The sequence below is a fragment of the Choloepus didactylus genome, chromosome 2, assembly GCF_015220235.1.
Source record: "Choloepus didactylus isolate mChoDid1 chromosome 2, mChoDid1.pri, whole genome shotgun sequence".
NCBI classification, from domain to species: Eukaryota; Metazoa; Chordata; class Mammalia; order Pilosa; family Megalonychidae; genus Choloepus; species Choloepus didactylus.
The window spans coordinates 31,241,722-31,256,928 of NC_051308.1; the positions used below are offsets into that span (position 1 = coordinate 31,241,722).

At 35.1% G+C, this 15,207-nt stretch overlaps 1 protein-coding gene and 1 pseudogene across 2 annotated transcripts in view; one reads left to right on the forward strand and one right to left on the reverse strand.

Annotated features, from left to right (window-relative positions):
• Nucleotides 1-15,207, reverse strand: part of SMYD3 (SET and MYND domain containing 3) — an 839,570-nt gene that overhangs the window by 447,144 nt on the left and 377,219 nt on the right. The window lies entirely within an intron of this gene.
• On the forward strand, nt 6,411-6,896 carry LOC119523772 (annotated as a pseudogene).

The window sequence follows — 15,207 nt, forward strand, 5'->3', positions numbered from 1 at the left end:
AGAGGCAGACAGTCAGGCACAAAGGTTCACAGAGTCAGAATCTAGAATATAGGTTACCAGGGGACAGGGTGGGGATAGGGAATGGGAAGAAAAGGCTTAAAATGTACAGCATTCCTATTTGCAATGATGAAAATGTTTGGTAATGGATGACAGTGGTGGCAGCACAACACTGTGAATATAATTAACAGCACTGAAATATACATCTGAATGTGATTAAAGGGCGAAATGTTAGATTGTATACATGATAACAGAATAAAATTTTTTTTAGAAATCCATGGAAATACCTTATACCAACAGTAAACCCTAATTTAAACCATGAACTTTAATTAATAGTACAATTATAAAAATGTGCTCTCAACAATTGTAACACACATTCCACACCAATGCAAGATGTTTGTAGGGTGGTACATGGGAATTCTGTATTTTATGTATGATTTGTCTGTAAACCCACAACTTCTCTAATAAAGGGAGGAAAAAAGCTGGAGATAGTTTATAAGTTATATATATTTTATAATTTTGATCTATTTTGAAAGCCTATTTTTAACTGTGATCAAGGAGAATAAAACATAGTATATGGCTAAGAAGCATCAAGACTCTTCCTTTCTCTACACAGATTACATTTCATTGCACTCAAAGGAATCATGTCAAGTAATTCACCTGCTGTGGTCTAAAAGTCAGGAGTATGGTTCTACTAAGTCTAGTTTTGCTGCAATTAAACTTCATGCTGCCTTTAAAAAGGAGCATTCACTGTGCCGGTTTGAATGTCTTATACCCCCCAAACACCATTATTTTTGACATAATCTTGTGTGGGCAGACATATCAGTGTTGATTAGATTGTAATTCTTTGAGTGTTTCCATGGAGATGCACCCCACCCAACTGTGATTGGATAATTTCCATGGTGGTGTTACCCCATCCATTCAGGGTGGGTCTAAATTAAATCACTGGAGCCATATAAATGAGCTGACAAACAGAAGGAACTCAGTGCAGCTGAGAGTGACATTTTGAAGAGGAGCTACAGCCAAGAGGGACACTTTGAAGAAAGCACAGGAGCTGCAGATGAGAGACAGTTTGAAGACAGCTGTTGAAAGCAGCCTCTTGCTCCAGAGAAGCCGAGAGAGGACAAATGCCCCAAGAGCAATTAAGAGTGACCTTTTTGAGGAGCTGAAGTCTAGAGAGGAACGTCTGGGGAGAAAACCATTTTGAAACCAGAACTTGGAGCAGACGCCGGCCACATGCCTTCCCAACTAACAGGTTTTCCAGATGCCATCGGCCTTTCTTCAGTGAAGGTATCCGATTGCTGATATTGTACCTTGGACACTTTATAGCCTTAAGACTGTAACTGTGTAATCAAATAAACCCCCTTCTATAAAAGCCAGTCCATCTCTGGTGTTTTGCATTACAGCAGCATTAGCAAACTGGAACACACTCCCATTCAGCACAACATGTAACACCAATCCAATGTCCATGTACAGTCACGGGCCTCTAAGCTCCAAGGAGGCTCTTTCAGGGTAGGGGTTCAGTATCACCTACTACATACTCTGGTCCATCCAATTAAAATTTCAATTTGTAATATACAATGTCGGGCCTGTAATTCTATCTGACATTTTGACTTGCTTTAATAAGGAATGAAGTCCTTTCTTCACTTGAATTCCTTAGGGATCCTGGGTTTTCTAAAAGCTTGAGTGTTCTTTCCCACATTCCCTACAACCCCCAAATCTAAACTTCTACATGCTACTTAACTTGGATAGCAAAGGATTTGAAAGGATTTGCAAAGACAGATGCCAAGGAAATTGAAGTCATGGGTAAGTTTTTCAGTCTTGGAAAGAACGGAAAGGATGGAAGATGTGGTCAGAAATTACGAAATCAAAGGAAAAATGCCAAAGTTTACCAAGTAGAGAGAAGGAAAACTAGTGAAAGTATGTTACAGAGCAAAAGACTTTCTTTCTCTGAAAAACCTCGAGTACTATGGTATTGAACAAGTGAAATAAGTGAGCTTACCTTTTTAAAAAGACCATGTTCCTGAAAAAGCAAATAAGTACAAAAATTGCAGATTAGTCACCAAAATGCTCTTGCTTGTCCCAGATAACAATTGAAGAAGGACATTTGAGAGGCAGAGTAACATAATGCACAGCACTGAGAGTCCGAGTTTTGAATTCCAGGTCTAAGGACATGGCAAGAAACTATAGGTCTGAAATGTACCAATAAGCTCATCTTTTACAGTGGGGAAAAATTTTGATTTTCAAGTTTAAATGAAAACCAGAATTTGTTGCAGTTTGATTCTGAGTACTGTATCTTTTTCTTCAAATTTTCTGATCATTCTGATCAATAAATATAAAGGAGAAAAAGGGGAACCTGATACACTATAACCTAAGAAAAGTCATATTTTTGGTGTATTGCCTGATTATCAAAGGCAAGAATTAAATAATACATTTTGCATTATCCTAAAATGAAGAATTTAATAGACTGTGATTTCCCCAACCAAAAAAATATGTCTGATTAAAACATGTCAGACTGATGTTACACATATCATTCAGCTAATATTGTACTACGGTTATTTTGCCAAAGTATTAAATATGCTTCACAAGTGTTAATACTCAATGTTTGTATGTAATTTTTCTTTACATTTACTTATAATTTAATTTAACCACTTAATTTAGGTAAATTTTTGCCATGAAAAACAGTAGTACCACTATTAGTTCCAACAAACAATACTGATGACTATTTTTAGAATTATTAAGAATTAATATTTTTAGTCTCTTGCTAAGTATTTCCAATTTAATCTGTCCCAAAATATATATCAACTTATACACACACCTACAGTAGTAATATAATAGTGCCTGCCTTACTATATTCTTGCAAACACTAGAGCATTTCCTGTTGATTTTTGCAAATGGCATCTCACTATTTGCCTTTCTTTGACTACTAGTAAAATAAAATATTTTTTCATAGGCCAACTCTATCATTTCTTCTGTGAATAGCCTATGATTATATGGTACACTAAATTGTTTCTTCATTCTTCCAGATGAAGTTTAGAATACTCTGGAAAAGTTCCTCAAATTTAGTTTGAAAAGAACTGCTATCTTTATAATGCTTAGTCTTATCATCTATAAACATGGTATGTCTCTGCAATTAATCTTCTATATTTCCTGAAGTTTATAGATTTTGTTGTATTTTCTTTGTGGTTTTTATGGCTTCTAACTACTTTACTGAAAGACTTCTCAGAGTTTTTGATATGCAAACATGCAAAATATATACTTTCTAAACCATTCTCCTACCTTCTTTTTAAACCGAAAATTATTTTATATGGTTTCAATCACTATTTTAAAACTATAAACTTTTGGGTACAATTTTGCCTGCCTTCCAAAAATTTTATGGATCTCCATTCTTATTTTCTAAAAAGTTTGGTTTCTACTTTGATGCAATAGTTACATAGTTTCTTAGTTCCCAAACAATGGGTGAGGCTGAACTGATATTGCCTATGTCCAACCAACAATCAGTTTTAGTAAGTATTTCAATGAAAATCGGAAAAAAGGTATATTTTCCTTATGAAAGAAAAATAAAGCTTATTCCATACAATGCTTTTTTACATGAATTCTACTTATATAACATTGTTATTATGAACCCCTCCTTTCTTTTTGTTTTCATTTGCCTGATTCACCTTTACCTATGCTTTTACTTTAAATCACAATATTTTGGATCACTTTGTTTATCACTTTGTAAACAGCTTATATTCGAGAGTCTTTGTCCATTAATAGTGGATCTATTCTAGGGGCTGAAGAACATCTGGCACAGAGCAGAGTCTCAACAATGATTACTTGCTAATTACAATATGTCTGCCTTTCTCCATCATACTTTTATCTGGTGAGGACGTGATAAACTGAAATGAAGTCTTTTTTGATCAGCACTCCCTGGATCTTTGCTACTTTTAAAATTAGTAATGCCTAAAATATTTTAATACTTTCTGAGTTGTTGGAAATGTTTTTTATATTGATGGGAGTGTAGCTTACAAGAATATCTATCTACGTATTTCCAAAACTCATCAAATTATACACTTAAATATGTACATTTTATTGTTTTTTAATTATACCTCAATTTAAAAAACAGTATGGGGGAATTTGTAAGTATGGCTAAAAGAGTAGCTTTATTTATTTACTAGAAGATATAACAGTGATGCAGACATAAACAGTAATTTTATTTATAAGGTCACATTTGAATACAAAATAGTAGCGTGACATGATAATTATACTCTTTTTGTCCAAAAAATTAAAATTAGGTTTTAAGATGATTTTCTGTAAATTATGATAAACTTAGCATTTTTCTGTTGATAAATGAACTCCCTCAACTACCTGAGAGAAGTTTACCATTGGAGTAACATAACTGCTTTGATCTTTGAGAATTAGATAACAATTCGCTGTTTATTAAACAAACAAACAAAAAGGTTATTTTTTTCCATAAGTAACCTCTAACAAGATAGTGGTACTCTAAACTTTAAAATCCCTTTGCTAACTAAGGATTAAAACACTTTAAATGTTCATAGCTAACTACTAGTTAGTTCATATGTAACTACTTTTCATCACAGGTCTGGAAGTATTTCATAAACCATCAAGGGATATAGAACGCAACATGGAACATGCATTCACTCCATTGTGGGAAAAAAGTATCTCTAGCCTTACAATTCTGCTAAACAACATTTGCTAGGAGAAGTTTCAAACATTTACTGGAGATACTCCTGTGAAATAGAGGGCAATTAATTACTGGCATGTGTGATTGTCAAGTACAAGAATATGTCAATCACCTAATTACCAACTATTCATCTAGGAGGGCTTTTAAATACATTGTAAATGAAACCTGTAAATTTGCCATGAATTCCAAATGTATGATACTGTATAGAACACAGAACAAAAAGCTTTTACAAAATCATATAATTTATTCAAAGGAGTTTCCTAGCTCAAAAACATCCTCCATGAAAAGCAATTTGTATTACCTCAGGTTACCATATCTTCCAATTTTTTAGAATAGATATTTATTCAAATGCAGCACGATGATGGGAACCAAGTATTATTGTTTAAGTTAATGTTACACAAAAATCACTGAGGTTTTTTTTTTATTCCACTCCAGCCCTCCTTTCTCTTTAATTCCCTCCTCCAAACCTCAATCCAAACCACCTCACCAGTAACCACAAAACAATTCTTATTTTTTCATCATGATACTTAGTTCCAGAAACAAAGTGGAGAGTTACAAAATTGAAATTAAACTGGCAAAATTAGCCTTCCTCAACTGCATAAACGAGTACTGTTGTATAAGAGCATTCCTACTTCCTCCCATTGCTGTCCAGCTCTAAAGAGCAAACCAAAATTTGGGATCATATACAGCTCTTCAGAACCCTTGGCAGAAAGAAAACACAAATACACATGCATGAAAACACCATTACAATTGAATTGATACTGTGAACAAAAGTTATATAATGTTCTAACCATCAGCAAGGGGAAAACATTTTCACAACTTGGAGAATAACATTAATATTGGCCTTTTGAAATAATTCTGATAAATTCTTGCTTTTCCCCATAGATGGTGAGGTTGGTCATTCTTGAGCTAAAAGAACAAATGCTTCAGATGTAAACATACAAATCCTCAAACTATAGACTGCATCCAAAACTGGCGGAAAGAAACAGAAATATAAACACAAAGGTGGAGAAATTTCCAGGTCCATTACTTAAATATTATGGGAGCCACTGTCATTAATATTTGGCCTGAGGTTATGAAAGACTGTTTTTATGTCCGTGACATGGTCAAATCTTTTCATAATGCTCAAGCCAACCCTTCATGATATTAAGAGGTAAGATGATTAGAACCTTCATGCACTCTGCTAATTTGCTGTTCTCTTCAACAGAAAGTACAGGGCCAACTTCCTGGTTATGAGCAAATGTGTAACTTCACGGCTGTCTTAAATTGAATCCCAATGCTCACCATTCTCACATCTTTCAAGAGTTTGAAAAGTTAAAAGAAGAACAAGAACAAAAATTATAAAATCATTATTCGCAAAGGCAGAGTTGTACAACAGAGGTGTCCTGTCAATTGTCTAAATAAATTCTAGACATTGCAGTAGTGTAGAGTAAATGAAAACAATTTATAATCCCAACTACCAAAGACAGATTAACATGATCCTCCCAAAACTTGTTGAGATTTAACTGCTTACACACTATTCACCCAATGAGGATAAAAGTAGCCACACAGCATTTATTATTAGTTTTGCAATGCCTTTACTCTATAATTTAAACAGGTTATCCCTCCCAAACTCTTTGAGTTTATCCCCTCAGTAATTCCATTAAAAAGCAGTTACAGCTGATCTACCCGAGACACCAAGCACCAACCCTAGTCCCCAACATGGCCCCATTTCCGCTACCACAAGATGAAAGAAACTATCACAAACCAAGAGAAACTTGCCAAACAGCAGGCACAAGTGGGCATTGATAGGAAAAGAACTGCTCACAGACAGAGAAGGTGTTTCATAGAACAGCTAGAGCAGATGATAATAAACTTCAGTTCCCTTTAAAGAAAGTAGGAGTAAATAACATCTCTTGAATTAAAGAGGTTAATGTGTTTACAAACCAAGGGACAGTTATCCACTTTACCAATCCTAAAGTTCAGGCATCTCTGGAAGTAAACACTTTCACCGTTACAAGCCATGCTGAGACCGAGCAGCTGACAAAAAGGCTATCCATTATCTTAAACCAGCTTAGTGCAGGCATTCTGACTAGTTTAAGAAGACTGGCTGAAGTTCTGCCTGAACAATGTGGATGGAAAAGTACCACTTGCTACTGGAGAGGATGAAGATGATGAAGTTCCAGATCTTATGGGGAATTGTGATGAGGCTTTCAAGAATGAGTCAAACTGATCAACACGGTGATCTAAGACATGCCCTGGAAAAGTCTCCCCTCTGAACCTACTAATAAAAGGATAAATCTCTAATGTAAACTACAGACTACGGTTAATTGTACAATTATTATATTCTTTTCTCAATTGTAACAAAGGTACCAAACTAATGCAAAGTGTTAATAATAGGGAGGGTCTAGGGAATTTTTTTTACAAGATTTTTTGTAAACCTACAACTTCTCTAATTAAAAAATTACAAAAAAAAAAAAAATGAGGCAAACTGAATTGAGTCAACTTCTAAAGAAGATAGAATCTGAAGTTACTTGGAGTTGCTATTTTACATTATCACTGCTTTTTAAAATTGTTTTGTTTATGGATCTAACAAAATCTATATCTCTAATATTTTTAAGCTCAGGAAAAAAAAGAATTATTAAAAAGCTTATGTGATGATGCTAGGCTAGATACTCACTTAGTTAGGGAAGTGTGTTCATCATACACAGGAGCTCAAAGGAACGAAAAAAAATCAAGAGACCACACAGGCAGTAACATTATTAAGAAGAGTAAACATTTTCATGGCAGAAGAGCAACATCATGTGCACTGAATGGCAAGGAATGAACATGGAGTTGTTGAAAGACTGGATCAGAAAAATCTATGAACTGCTTTCCACATGAAGTCTAGTCCAGCAAAATGTCATGTGGCCAAATTGTTTTCCAGACCTACCTGAAATATGGAAGAAAGGAGATAAGAAAAACATGTAGAGCCTTAAGCAGAGAGTAGATGATAAGTGCATAGATATGCTGTTATTTCTAAAGACTATCCTTATACCAGGCTTCAGGGAGGGAACACTCTTTTGCTTCCTGTTTTCAAAAGGGATGCTGCCTCCACTTAGAGGTGTTTATAAAAATGGCAGCCTTTTCCTATTTCAATGTTAATTACTGTTATGACACACAAGATAATTTAACTTGCTTCAGCAATTTATTCTTCCCTGTAATTAGATGTAGTAATTGGAAAATTTTCCAGAGTGTAACAACAGTTCCAAAGGTGAAATGGCAGAGATAGGGAGTTTTCCCTCAGGATTTCAAATATAAATCTGTGGCTGGGTGTTCAACTGGCAGTCACTCAGAAAAACCAGACCAGGGATTAGAGGTGGTCTTTATAGAAGAAGGTGGCACCCATGATCTTCAGGACTTGGATGATTCGAGAGGAAGGCAAAGCCTCATCAGATGGTTAGAACTACCCTGAGAAGACTACTCAAGAATGAACTTGAAAGAATTCAGGAATGATACCACACAGGGCCACTTTAAGCCCACTAGTGTGGGAGTCATTTATACACATTCAGAGACTCTGCAGAATAAGTTCAGGCCAAAAAGATTCAATGGGGTGTGATGGGCTCTCTCATGGTACTTGCTTTATGAAAGTATTTTTGGGTCTCCCACATCATCCTTTCCCAAGAAATATTTACTGAATACTCAAATAAATGATTGCATGGATAAATGGATAGGTGTATACATGATTTATTAATAATAATAGCCAATGTTAAATTGATAAAACACACCAGTTACTAAGCTAAGCTCTTTATATCTCTTTTTCACCTCTTTCAATTTCCTTTTCACTGTACCCAAGGCCTTATTACATATCTTTACCTAAAATTCTTTTTTTAAAAACATTCTATTACAGATAATTTCAAACATATCCACAGGTAGAGAGACTATTCCATGTACTCTTCTTCCAGCTTCAGGAATGACAGCCACTCTTTCTTCATTTACACCCCCATCTACTCTTCTCCCCACCTTCAGCCTTCCTGTGTTATTTTCAAGCAATTCTCAGATATTATATCATTTATAATATTTCAAGACTTATAGGGCTCATTTTTTTAAAACCTCAATAATGTTATAGTCTCTCAATATAGTAATCATAATTCTTTAATATCATCAATTATTCAGGCAGTGTTCTTTTTCCTCAATTGTATTATAATTTTTTTACATTTTGTTTGTATAAACTGGTATCCAAAAAAGGTCTAAACATTAGGATCAGTTTATATACTTTGTAAATCCCTTTCAAGCTGTAGATTTCCCTTCCTTCTCTTCTTTATTCAGTTACATTTTTTGGTTGATGAAAGTAGGTCTTTTGACCTATATTATTTCCTGAGCCTTGATTTTGTTGACTGCATCTCCACAATGTTTTTTAATTCACTTCTTTTCCTCTCTCCCCTGTACTTCCTGTTAATTGGTAGTCAGAGAAAGAGGCCAGATCAGATTAAGATTTGAAATTTTGGCAAAAATACTTCATTATCTCTGTACTTCATCAGGAGATACATAATACCGGCTGTCTCTCACTGTGGGATGTCAGCAGCCATGGATGCCCACCTTTTGGATCCATTAATTCAACAGGAGTTGCAAAATAATCAATCCTCACTTTCTGAATCTTTATTTTTAGCTGGAGTATTTCTACAAAGAGAAACTCATCAATTATTTGGATAACCTGAGGTACAATTTGTAAAGGAAAGCAAGTTAAATGCTTCATTCTTTCCCTTTGCTTACCAGTTTTCAAAATAATGCCTGGTTCCCTAATACCATCCAAAAAAGTGACCAATGAGGGTTTTATTTTTTAACTCAGAAATTAGTTTGGGAGGAAACATTCTCTACACCTGTAGAAATCCCAAAGTACCCATTATTCAGGGAGTCTAAGTACATTTGGGGGTGGGGTAGGTAAAGATACAACCCACTTTAGAATCATTCCATCTCTCTCACTGGGGCCCTTTAGCAAGCAAGACCTTTTTTTTTTATTTGAACTGCCCCAAGTGAGAAAGTTTTAATAAACAAAATAATCTGTGTCTTTATTTAAGAATATTAAAACTACTTGTTATATCTATCATCCTTCTCTCAACGTCATTTGAGATTGGAAGGTTGATGCAGATGTCTTGCAGCCGGATTTAAGAACCCAGAGGGTCAGAAGAGAATGGGAGAGCAAACACTATAACTAGCTTCCAGCAAGAGATGCCTTCCTTTGCAAACACTCCTCAGAACCAAGATAAACAGAGCTTGAGATATAAAGGAGCCATAAAGAGATGTGATGGGCTTTAAAAGCAACCATGGCAAAGAACATATTCTACTATCTATGGATATTATTTGCTTCCTTGAAATACAGTGATCACTTAAGCTATGAAAATTACTATCACCCATCTCACGACACACATTCCCATCCTTGAGAAGTGGAAGTAAAATGGGCCTACATGATGTGCAAAGAAAATGCTCCAGCTAACAGAAAAGGATAGTCCCTGGATGTTCCATTCCATTTACAGAAATGTGCATGCAAACAGTGCCTCAAGAAAGCAAGGCAGACGCGTGTGTCCCCTAGAATATACTAAAAATATAATACAAATGACCTCAATGGAGGAAAAGTTTTTTCTGTACTCTCCCCACATTTCACCTTCAAACAGACACCCTAGTCTTCAGTCTAGAGGAAAGGAGAGGCATCTTTGAAATTATACTCAATTGTGATATAAGAAATCTGTCCACTTAGAAAAATAATGAAAAGTAGTTCAGGCTATCAACTGATAGCCTCTCCACCCCTCAAAGCTGAGACTGCTTAGTATTAGAAATACATCTGACATCCTATTTGGGACCTAAAAGATTTGGGAAATTCAAGGAAAATATTATGGATTATATCATTTAATGAATTACCAAAGATTTCTTCTATACACAAATATAGGAACTCTTAGAATTTCTGTTCTCCATAAGTATGTAAGTTTTATTGATTTAATTTCATTTGTAAGAGATAGAATTCAAGTTACTGAATTATAAAACATGCCCACAGACTAGAGGTCTGGTTTGGAGATGCATTCTCTAACATAATTTAAAGAAGATGGAGGATGCCCATCTCTGAAACATACTATTACTTCTGCTACATGTGTGCCGGTCTAAAAATCTTCCCTGGATACCCTCATACAACTTCAAGCAGAGACAGAGAGAGAGAAGAAAAACTGGAGTTTAGAAATAGCATATTGATTTCCTGAGTAACTTGCTTAACTATCTTAATTTCTCCATTTACAAAGTACAGATATAGTTAACTGTACTTTGGGGACATTTTTGAGTAACAAAAAGAATTCTTTAAAACTTTCAAAGAAATGGTATATTTTAACCTAATTATGAAGGAGAAAACAGAAACTTAAGCAAACTATCCCAATCCTGACCCTTTAATCCAAATAAAAAAAGAGATCAATTTATCTCTAAGACTAGAAAACATCCATTACTAGGGGCACAAACATTGTCTTTCTTATTCATTCCCCATTAAAACTAAAACCTCTCCTTTCCTCTCCTTTCCTCTTCTTTGCTCTCCTTTCCTCTCCTTTCCTCTCCTTTGCATTTCCCATTTCCTTCCTTCCTCTCCTTCCCTTCCTCTCCTTCCTCTCCTTCCTCTCCTTTGCATTTCCCATTCCTCTCCTTCCCTTCCTCTCCTTTCCTTCCCTTCCTCTCCTCTCCTTCCCTTTTTCTCCTTCCCTTCCTCCCCTTTCCTCTTCTTTGCATTTCCCATTTCCTTCCTTCCTCTCTCCCTTCCTTCTTCCCTCCCTCCCTTCCTTCCCCTTTCTCCCAGCACCATCGTCTTCTCCCATTTACTGCCCGTCACTCTTCTACCTCCCCTATTTTACTCTCTACTCTACAGTTACAACTTTACTCCCACTGTCACCCATAGGAATGCCCTAAAGGGGGCCTTAAGAGTTCTAATCTAGCTCCTGCATTGTAAAAATAGAAAGTTGAGGCCTGAAGTGACAAGTAACAAGCTTGGGGTCAGGTAGCAGGTTATTTGCATAGCTGAATGCACACCCAGGCAGTTTAACTCCCAGTACAGTGCTCTTTACACTCTACCACACTACCTTCAACCTGGGACTATTTACTTCTGTTACCCAAGAAATGGATTTGAGGAATGAGTTATGAACCTCATTGTTCTGCTACCATATAAAGAGCTTAGAGTCACAATTAGAAAAATAAGATAAAACTAACTACAGCAATCAATAGCCATTCTTAAAATCCTGTATCTGAGGGTTCCTCAAAAGCTCAACTTTCTTCACCCTTAATCCATCTCATCCACAGAGTAAGATTCCACAGAAGACAACTCCACAATGACCCTTCCTCAGTCATTCACTCCAGTGTACTCTGGTGTTTAACATCATTTTCCTAATGTAAGAAACAGCCCTTGATTACTAATGACAATATTGAAGCATAATCATAATACAAGGTTTTCAAGAGCTAGTGTGAGAAGGCACTATATGTAAGACTAATTGCAAGCAGGACACTGTTAACTTAAAGAATGTAAGGTACTTTATAAGAGTAAATTGCTAAATTTCTCCACAGTCTTTCTTTTTAGCAGGTTAAATAACCTCAGCCCCTTTAACTTTATCAATCTTTTAATTACATTATTTGACTTTTGTCTGAGGCCCCTTCAAATTGTCCATGTTGTTTTTTGAAGTAGAGTCTAGAACCAAGGAAAGGTTGATGAAGTATTTACTATAAGGGAAGAGTCATCAACAAAATTATTAGAAAATCCATAAAAGGTCAGAACTATCAATGAAAACTTTACACAATCAGGGCAGTAATCAAGATTACAATACTTTTCAAATAGAACAACTTTTGAATTTAAGGAATACCTAGAAAATTAAGAAGAAAACACACAATTAGTCTTCAAAATATTTTCAAGCACAAACCCAAATACAGCATATTAAACTCCATTTAATTTGGAATCTCTAACCATGTAGAGGTTGGCCTTCGATATGAAAATGAGAAATGCCCAAGTTAAGTCCTTTAAATATTGACAGGGTATGGTTAGAAAGGAGCAAGGGAAGGGAATTAGGTAAAATGCAAATAGGAATTCCATTTCCTACAGGGTAAAGAAAGAAAATGAAATAAAAATCATGACTGAGCCAGGAAATGCATTAAGAAAAAAAAAAATGTAACTGGGTATGTGATCTTGATACAAAGTCTTGAAAATAATAAGGCTGCTAAATTGCAAATATCAAGGAAGTGAAATACTAGCTCCAAAGATTATAAAAATTGAGCTTTCCAAACTGAATTTAAAAAGGAAATAGGTAAAAAGAGATTAGGTCATCATAGGCAAGGAAGAAGCTTCTACTATTTGGCTGGCTGTTTTAAATTAATATCCTAGAACATTAGCAGGTTAAAGAGCCCTATAAAAATGACACAGAGGAAAGCAAATGAGGTAGAAATAACTGTGTTTACACCTTGGTAATAGAAAGGTATTACTGAAAGGATTTACAGTGGGCTAACATGACATATATCAAAGTCAAAAAGGCAAGCTTTAATAAAAGATGAGAAAAGGCATTAGACATGGTAGTAAAGCCAGAGGACTTGCAATAACTCCATCTATGCACATACTGGATTATTTTAAACCAAATAAGCCATCCCAAGATCCATAAAAGTTCATGTTTTGTTATTCTCTAAGTGGCAGTATTCCCATTAGCACTGAACCAGTAAAGGCAGTTAGGAAATGTGAAGGGTTGGAAGAATACACAACAATATCCTTTCTGGGATACTACTTTACATGCTGAAAGAATCTGAGGGTATAGCTTGATCCAGAGAGGTTCGGCTCCAGTGGGATTTAATTCCCATGTTTACAATTCAAAATGAAACATTTACCTTTTTTCTCAATAAGATGAGATATCTTAAGATGTAAATACAGGTAATTACTCCCAGCTGACCTAAAGTAAATGAAATACTCTGTTTAAATGTTGAAAGAAAAGAAAAGAAAAGAAAAGAAAAGAAAAGAAAAGAAAAGAAAAGAAAAGAAAAAAGAAAAGAAAAGAAAAGAAAAGAAAAGAAAAGAAAAAGAAAAAGAAAAAGAAAGAAAGAAAGAGAAAGAAAGAGGGAAAGAAAGAAAGAAAGAAAAGCAAGTGCTTTAGAAGGTATTATTTGGAAGATAACAGTTCAAAAATTAGGACAGATCAGTGACAATGAGTCAGCATAATTTAATATCGGCAAAGTCAGCAACCACATTGGCAGCGTCAGCCTCATCAAGGTTTGGGTGATGTCTTCAGCACTGAGCTGGTCTCTTCCGAGGATAATAACACTTTCTGTCATCCCTACTCTGTACCTTAGAAGTGTGATTTCTGCTTCTAAAAGAATCACACCTGTTCTATTAATGTTTAATAGTGACTTCCCAAACAGCAGGAATGATATTTTGAATTTGTTTCTTACATTTTGTAATGCAATGTTCTGTGACACTGGGTGCATCAGAAGTGCTTTTTTTGAACACAATAATAGTTAAGAAATAGCACTGACTACAGTAACACCCACCATTTTCCATAGCACTGATCATCTCACAAGCCAAGATATTTTACAGGCAAACATTTTTTTTTCCTTTCTAGAAGTAGATTTTAAAATACTCACCACCAAAAACTGTTAAAGCAACTGAAGTATTAGAACTCTTTTTGGAGAGAGATAAATACCAAATAAAATATCTTCAGTAATGCTAATTTATGTCCTTATGTGTGCTACAATTACCGCAAAGAACTTATATTGCAATTTTTATATAAGTAAGATACTGCAGTTCATAGATTCTATGCCAATTCTGCTAGATATTAAAAAACTTAAGACAGTACACTTAGGGCCTGGAGAATTATAGAATCAGAGAATCAAAAAATAGAATAATATACTAGAGATCATCTAAGTCAACATTTTTATTTTTTTTATTGAGGAAACCATAGCACAGCAATTTGAGTGCCTTGCTCAAGTTGACATTAATAGATCCTTTAGTTTTTTAATTTAAAAAAGTTTTTAAACCATGACTCCCACCAAAATATAAAATAAACACATGCAAAGGATTTTATTTAACTCATTAATGAGGGAACCAGTAAGAGGTTACAACCTGTTCAAGGAGAATCCAAAGAGCAGACAAATATGTGGGCATCAGGAATGCTACAAAGATTCAAAATTGGCAAAACTGGTCACTATCCATAGGACAATAATCGATTGGGTTCTCTAAACACATTAGCATCTCTATGCCCAAGAATCACAAGCTTTATTATCTGTTTTCTACAATTTACAGAGTTATAAAACAACTCAAAGACAATAAAAGACAGCTATAACCTGGTTAAGTTAGACATAACACCCACTATTTTTTTTTCAATCCCTCCAAAGACTTTCACAATTTTCCTGATAGTCTCTTTCCACGTACAGGTAGTACAAAATGAGAACAGCATGGTGGTGTTCCAAGAAATAGATTTCAAAACTCGTTTTTAGTTGGTAATTTCTGAAAGAAAGGCCTCAGTAAAGGTGCAAGTTTATCTCACGTGTACATAAGAACACAGAGACAATGAAAA